Below are 13,177 nucleotides of genomic sequence, written 5' to 3' on the forward strand. Positions count from 1 at the left end.
GTGTTCTTGGGTACCTTCAATGCTGCAGAAATGACCAATCATTTGAATTTACCACAGGTGGACTCCAATCAAGTTAAAGAAATATCTAAGGATGATCAATGGAAACAGGATGGACCTGAGCTCCATTTCCAGCCTCATAGCAAAGGGTCTGAAAACGTATGTATATAAGTTTTTTTTTAAATATTTTTTTCATTAATAAAAACTATATGTTATCGCTTTGTCATTATGGGGTATTGTGTATAGTACCCATTAACAACTAGCGGTCACATCAAGCAGCTGTAATGACAGAAAACAATCTAGGTAGACAGCAAGGTTTAGACAAACCTCAACTGTTTCAAACCAAATGCTAGCCTCTGGGCATTAGGAAATATAGAATATTACAAAATGTTTCCGCCAGGTTTCGAACCAGGGACCTTTCGCGTGTGAGGCGAACGTGATAACCACTACACTTCGGAAACCTAATGTGTGGAAAACTAAGGGTGTTTCTGACTTTCGCGTGTGAGGCGAACGTGATAACCACTACACTACTGAAACTACAATACAAAAAGAGGAAGTCGTGGAAAATATTAGGAATGCCCACAAGTCTACCTCACATAATATCCCAAATTGAGTACCACAGAAAGAGCCATAACACCCATTAAAAACTAGCGGTCAAACAGGAAAATGGTTCCAATCGTTTTTCCACCATTCATGTTCCCCACGGGGGATTTTAAAAACACTTGAAATAAGGGCTGTGTTTCTTGTCGGCTTACCCTGGCATGGTAAACAATTTCAATCATTATGGACCTCAGACCACACGTAGCAGGAATGTATTCAGAGCGCCCAAGCTAGCCACACATGCAGAGTGCGTTACGCGACTAAAAAAGGTAAGTCTGAATAGCAAATATTGAGAAGTGCGAAGGAAAAGCATGAATTCCGAAATTGGGACCGAGTCCTAAGTGAATAGGCTTACTGTCCAATGTCGGGAATAGAGATCAGTAGGGGATAGCTAATTACTATTCTTCAAATCTGGCACCGAGGGGATAAATTGTAATTTTATCCCGTGACCCGGTACGGCTCAGTCTGATAGAGATTCACCGATAGGGGTCGGACATGTGTGATAGTTCCGATAGGGGTCGGGAATAGAGATCAGTAGGGGATAGCTAATTACTATTCTTCAAATCTGGCACCGAGGGGATAAATTCTATATTGTATGTACCTATGTTAATAGGTACATGTATAAATGTATAATCAGGAATGAAATGACTGATGTATAATTGAAATAATATCTGAATATAATATTTAAATATTGAGACTAAATAGTCGAATAGATCCCTTGGTTGTGCGCTCCATAATGCTATACAAACCCATGCGGTTTTTCTCAACCTGAATATACGAAGGAGAAGCTCTGAGATAAGGCAGAGCACGAGCAATAGTGTCTCTTCGAATACCTCGTGGGCATTAATCAACGTCGGGCGAAGTATATGCTAACTATATTCAGATAGAAGGAGAGAATTTCGATTAAAACTACGATTAAATTCCGATTGAATTAAATTAAATTACGTTTAAAGCAAATTCACAATGGCGAACCCCAATACTCCAAAGCTGAGGTTTAATGAGTTCCTAGAACAAAAAATTGAATATAGATCAGGGGGACAGGAACAATGGAAGCCTATAAAGAAAGTTTGGGAGGGATTGAAGTTAAAATGGACACAAGCAGGTTATCTAGGGGGGTGGCCGCCAACAGGGGCCCAGCTGAAAACAATGGAATGTGAGTTGAGAGGGACGTAGCAGGAGGCCAGAGACAAGGAAGTTGAAAGAAATAAAAGCCATGTATTTAAGAACCAAGGGACCAAACAGAGAATGAATAGAAGGCGGGGCCATTGCGTCTCCCACTGGTCTGCTTACTGGCGTAAATGAAGATTTGTAAGAATCAAATCCTGTGCATGAAACACGCTTGATATTCAGTCGGGGACTAATATCGATATGAATGAGGTCGGGGACAAAGCGAGTGTGGTACATTAGGTGTTTCAGTTGGAGCTGGAACCGGTGAGAATGTTGAAAAAGTCGCAGGCTTGCTGATGAGAGTTATATCATAGAATATTGAGGGGGGTGCATGACTGTTGGAAAGAGTGTTAAACTCTATTAACGCAAAATTCTTTTTGCGGATTTATATTATGAGGTTTGAACTATACTAATGTTGTAGAATTACATAATCAACATCTGAACATACTTACGTTAAACATTAATTGAGCCACTGAGTAATAGATAAGCTGTACACTAGGTACGGGGCGAAGGGTGTGGTCGATGTAAGACGGGAGTGGTGTTCTAACCAAATTATTTAGTTATTTTAATTCATTTACACAAGTACTTCCCGGGTATTGATTTTGGTTTGATTGTTCAGATAACATCATTGAAATTAAACAGGAGGTCAAGGTATACTAACATTAGAATCTGTTTTCATTATGGAGAACTATGAAAGGCCCGCAGAGTGGATTGCAGGCTGAGGTTTTTATGTTAAAGGGACAGTGCACATTTATCACAGTTGTGTGTGTCTGTCTAATGGCTGGGTATTTAAGAAGTATTTTTGGGAGAAAATTTGGAGAAACACGAATAAGACATGAAACATCGAGACAAATTATTTGAGTTTGAGGGGATTATCATAATTATTAGGTTTTGTTTTTGTAGTAAATGTTTGGGTTAAGGGGATTTCCATGTTCCCAGAGACATGATATTTTAAAGAGGCACGCTCACATATGGAACCTTCATGAGTTTTTATTTTATGAGTTTTAATTACACAAGTAATTTTTATTTTATTTTAAGGATAAAGGGTTCTTTAATATGTCTAATATGGTATGGAACACGAATGTGGGGGGATGGTGTAACCCGTGACCGGATTTCATGGCTCTCTCGGGTGGTCTGATCAGCCACAAGGGGGTGCCATTTGAATAATACATTTGTGGTCATGGGTAATACTGTTTAAAAATACTGTTTTTTTTTTTTAATTTAATTTGTTTTTTAAGGTAACTTAATTATAGTGGAGTTTACTTAACCTATATAAAGACTTTAGTAATTGCCACCATAGACATGTTTTTCTAAAAATAAAAATCCATGAGTTTAGATAAAGCCAAACAGTGGGACATTTAGTTAAAATGTGGAAACATGGGAAAAGGCAGACAGATGAGCCCTCCCCCGCACTGCAGAGACCTTGACGGTTGGAGAGCAGAGAGGAGAAGTTTTAGAAGGGAGCCAGGACGAGCAGAGATAACGGAGTGTGTAGATAACAGTCACTGAGTGGAGACAAAAGGGAGAATTGGACATGTGGAAAATTAAAGGGGCGCTCCTACATGATAATGTCAGAACAGAAGGATAATATACTAATCTTACCTAAGTCATTATTTAGAGTAGGTAAGGTTGTTACCTGGGCATAGCCAGGTATCAAAAGGGGGATAGGTAAATTGTGGTCTAGGATAGGATGGGGCCTATTGGATAAGAAACTAATATTTTTTTAATGTAGTTAACAAATGGGCATAGAAGTTAAAGATAGAATCAGATAAAACATGAGAAACTGTTTGTTAACCAAGCCTGTATGTCCAGCATTTTATGCATTATAGGTGAACTACAGGTGAAGTCACTCAATCCAGTCCCAGAGGCTTGTTGGGGGGACCATACCAAGGTCTCCTGGTGACAGCTAGCTGAAAGAGCTACCCGGATTCATATCGCACGGTGGGAGGGTAAGACACACTGACACTATCGAACAATAAACAGTGTTCGAGAGGAGAACTGGAATTAACAGAATTCCGGGGGCCATCTCTCGAATGAAGAAAATCCTCCCTGTCCTGTCACCCCTGTTTTTGTTCATAGAAGTGAAGATGTGTCTGGCTCTTGCTAAGTGATGTGTTCTCGGGGAAAGGGTGGGGCTTCACATGGAAGCTGTTTGTCTGAGCTGTCTTATCGTGGGTGACATCCCAAATAACACAGCTCTGGACGAATCAGTACCCGAAGCCTCAGCTGGTTTGACCACCCTGGCTCACGGGTTGACAAAAAAAAACACTGGGGTGGATACTTCTCTGATTAATTGGGTTTGATAGTATGTTTAGAAAATGGGGAAAATATTATGATCACTGTATTATGGGCTACATTCACCTGTGTGACTGTTTTAGTTTTATGGGGCTGTTGTCTAACTCCCTGTGTATGAGGCCTTATTTCCAGGACTCTGGAGAAATCGATGGAAATAGATGGTGATGTACCAGCGGATTCCAGGTTCTGACCCGTGGAATGCTGAATGTATGTCTACAGAACAAGTGGACGAAAATTATAAATGAAATTATATTAAATTGGGAGGGTGTCCGTATGGGGATTACAGGATAACCGACTTGGGACAGTTCTGGGATTGGAAGAGAGGGTATCCTTATAGCATAGGGGATCCCACAAAGGTGGATAGGTTTTTCATGATATGGGAAAACCTGGGAGCACTGTTGAACTTTGTAAAGGTGATGAAATCTTGCTAACCATCAAAACTATTAAGCTCTCTGATGCAGGCACTTACACCCTCGGACTACAAAGGACCGGGACAGACACGATGGGTGTGTTTTCTATTAAGGTGCTGCCAAAACCAGAGGTCCCAGATGAACCAGGGCCAGACACACTCCTCTACCACCCCTGGACCGAACTGGCCACCACTGTGTTAAAAATCCCATTCAGGTAATTAATGTTAGACTATTCAGCTATTGATCAATTAGGCACTGAGACTGGTGTTATTGGTAGGGACAATTTGTGGCTTTCTTATATGAGGTACAGTTAAGACCCTGAAAAGAAAGGACTACATGAGTTACATGAAACATTGGTCATGATAGACCTGTTCTGGCTACACACCCATTTGCTATAGGAGAAGGAGAGGGGTGGTTGTGTATTCTGAGAGGTTTATACCTGGTTGAGGCCAATTCAACTCTCTGTTCCTCTTTGAGCCTTGTGTTTCCTACAGTACCTCCTCATCGGGCCCCTTGGGGTGTTGAGGCATATGGGGGCAATTACAGTTGCATCACGGGTACAGGTAATGGCATTGATTATGGGAGATTGCCTGAAGCTGATTGCAGTAGTAACATAACCATTAATTCCACTTGGCCAGTTACAGGCCTAAACCAAACTAGTGGTCTGGCTGATGTGTGGTGGATCTGTGGACCCAAAAGAGTGCTGAGACCCATTCTTAGAGGAGACTGGCAAGGTACGTGTGCTCTGACCAGTTTGATAATTCCACTGACCATTGTTGATGTTACTGCTGAACAGCTGTTGGGTTCTGTATCCAGGGGACCTGAAAACATTCCATCCCATGGGAGACATAGAAGTAGTGCTCCATGGACAGAGGATGTAGTTGACATACACACTAACCTGTTGGGAGTGCCGGTGGGGGTTCCTCATGAGCTTCAGGCCTTGGGCAGGAATGATGGATTATAGGTCCAGCCATAGTGGATGCAAGACAGACTGCATGGATTCATTACATCTACTATGATCAACAGCGTTTTGTTAATTACCCCCGTGATGCACTCACTGGTATGTCTGAACAGTTTGAGGCCACATCTAGGGTTGCCAGACAGAATAGACTTGCTTTGGATATGCTTCTTGCCAGTCAGGGGGGCGTATGCAAGATGTTCGGTGAACAATGTTGCACATATATTCCTAATAACACCAGTCCAGATGGTAGTATATCTAAGGCCCTTAGTGGGCTTGATGCACTATCTGCTGAGATGAGGACCATGGCGGGGGTGGAGGAGTCTGGCCTGTTCTCTTGAGTGGGAGCCTGGTTTTGGTAAGTACACTAGAATGGTGGTTACTGGATTTCTGACCCTTATATTTGTTATTTGACGTGTTGTGCTGCTTGCATCATACCGTGTTTCAAGAAGTCTGTTACAGATGTGGTGAAGGCTTCAGGCATGATGATTCCTTTGCTTGATGCTCCAGTTGGAGATGCTGATACTGAAGCATGCTTTCAGGGGAGGATGAGACTGACTGAGGATGACCCATGGTATGCTGTGGGTGAGGTAGTAGAATAAATCTTACACCACCACAGTTCCTTGTTATACATCTTTATGATGGGTTTTCTTTCCAGTATGTTTGTTCTCCCTGTTGTGAAGGTTTTGAGTCCCTGGGTGGCATGAAGCCCAACTGGTGCAGGATAGGAGTAGCTGAGAGGACCAGATGGTTTATAATAATGCTTTGCTTTGCTTTGCTTTACTCTGTTTTCCATGACCAAAGTTTTATCCGGTATCTTACATGTCAATAAACAATAAAGTGTTATCCTGTTTTTGCTAAGTGACACCCTTGTGGGTGTCAAAAGGGGGACTTAAATTTCACACCATTTTTTTTTTGTTCTGTTTTTGAATGAGCTGTTATTCTCTTTTGACATGAAGGTATTTTAAACTCTGTGACTGTTATATGATTCATTGCTGAATTTTTGTTCACACCCTGGGGGGTGTGAAAAAGAGGGATTATTGGTTCCTGTGTTTTACATTTTAGCCATTACCATATATATGATTGAATATTATCTGCTGTTGGCTTGTGTTGATGTATGCAAGTGTTATGCAACATAGCTGACTTGAAACATTGTTAAAAGTGTCAGGGCCAGGGGACTTTCTCATGCTGAAAATAAATATATATACAGAAGGGAGGGCACATTCAGAGCGTGGGGTTGCGAGAACAAGCGGTCTTTTGTTAGATAACAGGAGCCAGGTGTGTGATAACGGTATGGAGCATGAGAGCCTGGCTGCAACTTCTCTTATGACATTCCAGAATCGCATTGCAGTAGATATGCTACTGGCGGAGAAAGGTGGAGCTTGTACTATGTTTGGTGAACAGTGTTGCACTTTCATCCCTAATAACACGGCCTCCGATGGTAGCTTGACCATGGCCCTAGAAGGTTTGAGGACGCTGAATGGTAAAATGAAATCTCATTCTGGGATGGATACCTCGATGTGGGACTCCTGGATGAGTGCGTTTGGTAAATATAAAACCCTGGTGTCCTCCATTTTGGTATCCATTTCGGTGTTCGCTGCCATTTTAGTTCTCTGTGGATGCTGTTGCATTCCATGCATCCGTTCCCTTGCCACTAGGGTTATCTCTAGAGCCATTGACCCTTCCTCCCCTTCCCAGATGTTTCCTCTGCTGGATAAAGACCTACATGAATTCGAGGATGAGGAGGAGAGTGCCTATTTAGGTTTACATTATATCTGCTGTTGCCTTATGGGGATGTATGTATGTGTTATGCAAGTGGATCATTCCGCCTGACTTGCCTAGTTTAAGTCACATCTCTTTGGAGATGTGAAGAGAGGGAATCACAACTTTTTCCTGCGGGAAAAAAGTTGGCTTATGTAGACAAGCATTTACTTTTATTTTGAGCTGTTGTTCTCCGCTCTGTTAAATGAGGGTTGTAAGTTCCTAGGTGGCTGGTAGCCAACTTAGTACATAGTGGGATTGAATGGAGAACATGATGGTAATACTATATCTATTTCTGTTTAATACCGTGCCTTATTTCATAGTCCCCTTGGGAGAAGTTTCTCTTTGTGTCTGGATCCAGTTAGGTTGTGTCACGTCTCTGGTGAGACGTGAAGAGAGGGTTTTGTAGAGAAATGCTAATTCTTATGTAGGTGACCAAACTATTGTTAAGGGGGGGCTACCACTCAGAGTTGAGCCTGTGGGGTCCCCTACAGGATAGCTCCCGCATTACACTAATGGCCAAAACCAGCGCACACACACATGATCTCCTTTGTCTCTGAACGTTGAATGCCCGAAGAGGATTCTACGATGACGGACAGACTACTGAGCCAATGGCGGAAGACTACAGACTACACCCCAGCTGAACCAATCCAAAGATCCGATCTTCCAGAATCAACCTACTTTCTTTTCTATATAATAGTGGTGTACTGATTGTAACGGCCTCTTCTTCGTCTGCGCTTCCGTACGAACCAGCGGGAGAGCCGTAATTACGCTGTTCTAGATATCTTCACTCTGAATAAACTGTAGCTTGTCATACAATTTACCACCTTGTCTGAATCGATCCTTGACCGACTCGTCCGTCTACATATCCAATTGCTAACAATAACCACTACACTACGGAAACCTAATGAGTGGAATTCAAAGGGTGTGGCTGATTTTAGCTGGGTGGGACATTTATCGCTCTCAGAACCTAATGAAATCAGAAATTACTTAGTCCATTAATTAAGCAATAAGGCTTGAGAAGCCGGGAATTATTGTGTGCCGCCGGCTCTTGGAAGAGGCTTGATGGTTCAAAACTACTTCCATTTAAGAGTGATGGAAGCCACTGTGTTCTTGGGTACCTTCAATGCTGCAGAAATGACCAATCATTTGAATTTACCACAGGTGGACTCCAATCAAGTTAAAGAAATATCTAAGGATGATCAATGGAAACAGGATGGACCTGAGCTCAATTTCCAGCCTCATAGCAAAGGGTCTGAAAACGTATGTATGTAAGTTTTTTTTTAAATATTTTTTTCATTAATAAAAACTATATGTTATCGCTTTGTCATTATGGGGTATTGTGTATAGTACCCATTAACAACTAGCGGTCACATCAAGCAGCTGTAATGACAGAAAACAATCTAGGTAGACAGCAAGGTTTAGACAAACCTCAACTGTTTCAAACCAAATGCTAGCCTCTGGGCATTGGGAAATATAGAATATTACAAATGTTTCCGCCAGGTTTCGAACCAGGGACCTTTCGCGTGTGAGGCGAACGTGATAACCACTACACTTCGGAAACCTAATGTGTGGAAAACTAAGGGTGTGACTGACTTTCGCGTGTGAGGCGAACGTGATAACCACTACACTACTGAAACTACAATACAAAAAGAGGAAGTCGTGGAAAATATTAGGAATGCCCACAAGTCTACCTCACATAATATCCCAAATTGAGTACCACAGAAAGAGCCATAATACCCATTAAAAACTAGCGGTCAAACAGGAAAATGCTTCCAATCGTTTTTCCACCATTCATGTTCCCCACGGGGGATTTTAAAAACACTTGAAATAAGGGCTGTGTTTCTTGTCGGCTTACCCTGGCATGGTAAACTATTTGAATCATTATGGACCTCAGACCACACGTAGCAGGAATGTATTCAGAGTGCCCAAGCTAGCCACACATGCAGAGTGCGTTACGCGACTAAAAAAGGTAAGTCTGAATAGCAAATATTGAGAAGTGCGAAGGAAAAGCATGAACTCCGAAATTGGAACGGAGCCCTAAGTGAATAGGCTTACTGTCCAATTTGTTAAGATGTGGTTCCGCCCGGTCTCGAAACGGGGACCTTTCGCGTGTGAGGCGAACGTGATAACCACTACACTTCGGAAACCTAATGTGTGGAAAACTAAGGGTGTGACTGACTTTCGCGTGTGAGGCGAACGTGATAACCACTACACTACTGAAACTACAATACAAAAGAGGAAGTCGTGGAAAATATTAGGAATGCCCACAAGTCTACCTCACATAATATCCCAAATTGAGTACCACAGAAAGAGCCATAATACCCATTAAAAACTAGCGGTCAAACAGGAAAATGGTTCCAATCGTTTTTCCACCATTCATGTTCCCCACGGGGGATTTTAAAAACACTTGAAATAAGGGCTGTGTTTCTTGTCGGCTTACCCTGGCATGGTAAACTATTTGAATCATTATGGACCTCAGACCACACGTAGCAGGAATGTATTCAGAGCGCCCAAGCTAGCCACACATGCAGAGTGCGTTACGCGACTAAAAAAGGTATGTCTGAATAGCAAATATTGAGAAGTGCGAAGGAAAAGCATGAATTCCGAAATTGGGACCGAGTCCTAAGTGAATAGGCTTACTGTCCAATTTTTTTAAAATATGTTTCCGCCCGGTCTCGAACCAGGGACCTTTCGCGTGTTAAGCAAACGTGATTACCACTACACTACGGAAACCTAATGAGTGGAATTCAAAGGGTGTGACTGACTTTGGCTGGGTGGGACATTTATCGCTCTCAGAACCTAATGAAATCAGAAATTACTTAGTCCATTAATTAAGCAATAAGGCTTGAGAAGCTGGGAATTATTGTGTGCCGCCGGCTCTTGGAAGAGGCTTGGTGGTTCAAAACTTCTTCCATTTAAGAGTGATGGAAGCCACTGTGTTCTTGGGTACCTTCAATGCTGCAGAAATGACCAATCATTTGAATTTACCACAGGTGGACTCCAATCAAGTTAAAAAATATCTAAGGATGATCAATGGAAACAGGATGGACTTGAGCTCAATTTCCAGCCTCATAGCAAAGGGTCTGAAAACGTATGTAAATAAGTTTTTTTTTAAATATTTTTTTCATTAATAAAAACTATATGTTATCGCTTTGTCATTATGGGGTATTGTGTATAGTACCCATTAAAACTAGTGGTCACATCAAGCAGCTGTAATGACAGAAAACAATCTACATTTTTGTTTGTTTTACCTTGGATTATATTGCCATTTATTTGGATATATCCATTATAATGTCCCTGATAAATGAATTTGACTGGCTCAGAGAAGCTGTCAGTCTGGACACATTCATACAGATCGCACGGAGGAGGTCCCCCAAAAAACGGCAACATTGATCCACAGGTCGGAGAGGTAGACAGCAAGGTTTAGACAAACCTCAACTGTTTCAAACCAACGCTAGGATCTGGGCATTGGGAAATATTGAATATTACAAAATGTTTCTACACGGTTTCGAACCGGAGACCTTTCGCGTGTGAGGCGAACGTGATAACCACTAAACTACGGAAACCTAATGTGTGGAAAACTAAGGGTGTGACTGACTTTCGCGTGTGAGGCGAACGTGATAACCACTACACTACTGAAACTACAATACAAAAAGAGGAAGTCGTGGAAAATATTAGGAATGCCCACAAGTCTACCTCACATAATATCCCAAATTCAGTACCACAGAAAGAGCCATAATACCCATTAAAAACTAGCGGTCAAACAGGAAAATGGTTCCAATCGTTTTTCCACCATTCATATTCCCCACGGGGGATTTTAAAAACACTTGAAATAAGGGCTGTGTTTCTTGTCAGCTTACCCTGGCATGGTAAACTATTTGAATCATTATGGACCTCAGACCACACGTAGCAGGAATGTATTCAGAGCGCCCAAGCTAGCCACACATGCAGAGTGCGTTACGCGACAAAAAAGGTATGTCTGAATAGCAAATATTGTGAAGTGCGAACGAAAGCATATATTCTGAAATTGGGACCGAGTCCTAAGTGAATAGGCTACTGTCCAATTTTATAAAATATGTTTCCGCCCGGTCTCGAACCGGGGACCTTTCGCATGTTAAGCGAACGTGATAACCACTACACTATATAAACCTAATGAGTGGAATTCAAAGGGTGTGGCTGCCTTTGGCTGGGTGGGACATTTATCGCTCTCAGAACCTAATGAAATCAGAATTACTTAGTCCATTAATTAAGCAATAAGGCTTGAGAAGCCGGGAATTATTGTGTGCCGCCGGCTCTTGGAAGAGGCTTGGTGGTTCAAAACTTCTTCCATTTAAGAGTGAAGGAAACCACTGTGTTCTTGGGTACCTTCAATGCTGCAGAAATGACCAATCATTTGAATTTACCACAGGTGGACTCCAATCAAGTTGAAGAAACATCTAAGGATGATCAATGGAAACAGGATGGACCTGAGCTCAATTTCCAGCCTCATAGCAAAGGTTCTGAAAACGTATGTAAATAAGTATTTTTTTTAATATTTTTTTCATTAATAAAAACTATATGTTATCGCTTTGTCATTATGGGGTATTGTGTATAGTACCCATTAAAAACTAGCGGTCACATCAAGCAGTTGTAATGACAGAAAACAAATCTACATTTTTGTTTGTTTTACCTTGGATTATATTGCCATTTATTTGGATATATCCATTATAATGTCCCTGATAAATGAATTTGCCTGGCTCAGAGAAGCTGTCAGTCTGGACACATTCATACAGATCGCACGGAGGAGGTCCCCCAAAAAACGGCAACATTGATCCACAGGTCGGAGAGGTAGACAGCAAGGTTTAGACAAACCTCAACTGTTTTCAAACCAAACGCTAGGATCTGGGCATTGGGAAATATTGAATATTACAAAATGTTTCCGCACGGTTTCAAACTGGAGAACTTTCGCGTGTGAGGCGAATGTGATAACCACTAAACTACGGAAAACCTAATGTGTGGAAACTAAGGGTGTGACTGACTTTGGCTGGGTGGGACATTTATCGCTCTCAGAACCTAATGAAATCAGAAATTACTTAGTCCATTAATTAAGCAATAAGGCTTGAGAAGCCGGGAATTATTGTGTGCCGCCGGCTCTTGGAAGAGGCTTGGTGGTTCAAAACTTCTTCCATTTAAGAGTGATGGAAGCCACTGTGTTCTTGGGTACCTTCAATGCTGCAGAAATGACCAATCATTTGAATTTACCACAGGTGGACTCCAATCAAGTTAAAGAAATATCTAAGGATGATCAATGGAAACAGGATGGACCTGAGCTCAATTTCCAGCCTCATAGCAAAGGGTCTGAAAACGTATGTATATAATTTTTTTTTTAAATATTTTTTTCATTAATAAAAACTATATGTTATCGCTTTGTCATTATGGGGTATTGTGTATAGTACCCATTAACAACTAGCGGTCACATCAAGCAGCTGTAATGACAGAAAATAATCTAGGTAGACTGCAGGTTTAGACAAAACTCACACGTTTCAAACCAAATGCTAGCCTCTGGGCATTGGGAAATATTGAAATTACAAAATGTTCCGCACGGTTTCGAACGGGGACCTTTCGCGTGTGAGGCGAACGTGATAAACACTACACTACGGAAACCTAATGTGTGGAAAACTAAGGGTGTGACTGACTTTCGCGTGTGAGGCGAACGTGATAACCACTACACTACTGAAACTACAATACAAAAAGAGGAAGTCTGGTGGAAAAATTAGGAATGCCCACAAGTCTACCTCACATAATATCCCAAATTGAGTACCACAGCAAGAGCCATAATACCCATTAAAAACTAGCGGTCAAACAGGAAAATGCTTCCAATCGTTTTTCCACCATTATGTTTCCCACGGGGGATTTTAAAAACACTGAAATAAGGGGCTGTGTTTCTTGTCGGCTTACCCTGGCATGGTAACTATTGAATCATTATGGACCCAGACCACACGTAGCA

General features: G+C 41.7%; 3 non-coding genes across 3 annotated transcripts; all 3 read right to left on the reverse strand.

The window, feature by feature from the left end:
* Positions 1-385: 385 nt before the first annotated feature.
* trnav-cac (transfer RNA valine (anticodon CAC)) lies at positions 386-458 on the reverse strand. The gene has a single exon. It is a non-coding gene; the product is annotated as a tRNA-Val (tRNA).
* An 8,221-nt stretch (positions 459-8,679) lies between these two features.
* Positions 8,680-8,752, reverse strand: trnav-cac (transfer RNA valine (anticodon CAC)). Its single transcript has one exon. It is a non-coding gene; the product is annotated as a tRNA-Val (tRNA).
* A 1,099-nt stretch (positions 8,753-9,851) lies between these two features.
* Positions 9,852-9,924, reverse strand: trnav-aac (transfer RNA valine (anticodon AAC)). Its single transcript has one exon. It is a non-coding gene; the product is annotated as a tRNA-Val (tRNA).
* Positions 9,925-13,177: the final 3,253 nt, after the last annotated feature.

The sequence above is a fragment of the Oncorhynchus kisutch genome, unplaced genomic scaffold, assembly GCF_002021735.2.
Source record: "Oncorhynchus kisutch isolate 150728-3 unplaced genomic scaffold, Okis_V2 scaffold3947, whole genome shotgun sequence".
NCBI classification, from domain to species: Eukaryota; Metazoa; Chordata; class Actinopteri; order Salmoniformes; family Salmonidae; genus Oncorhynchus; species Oncorhynchus kisutch.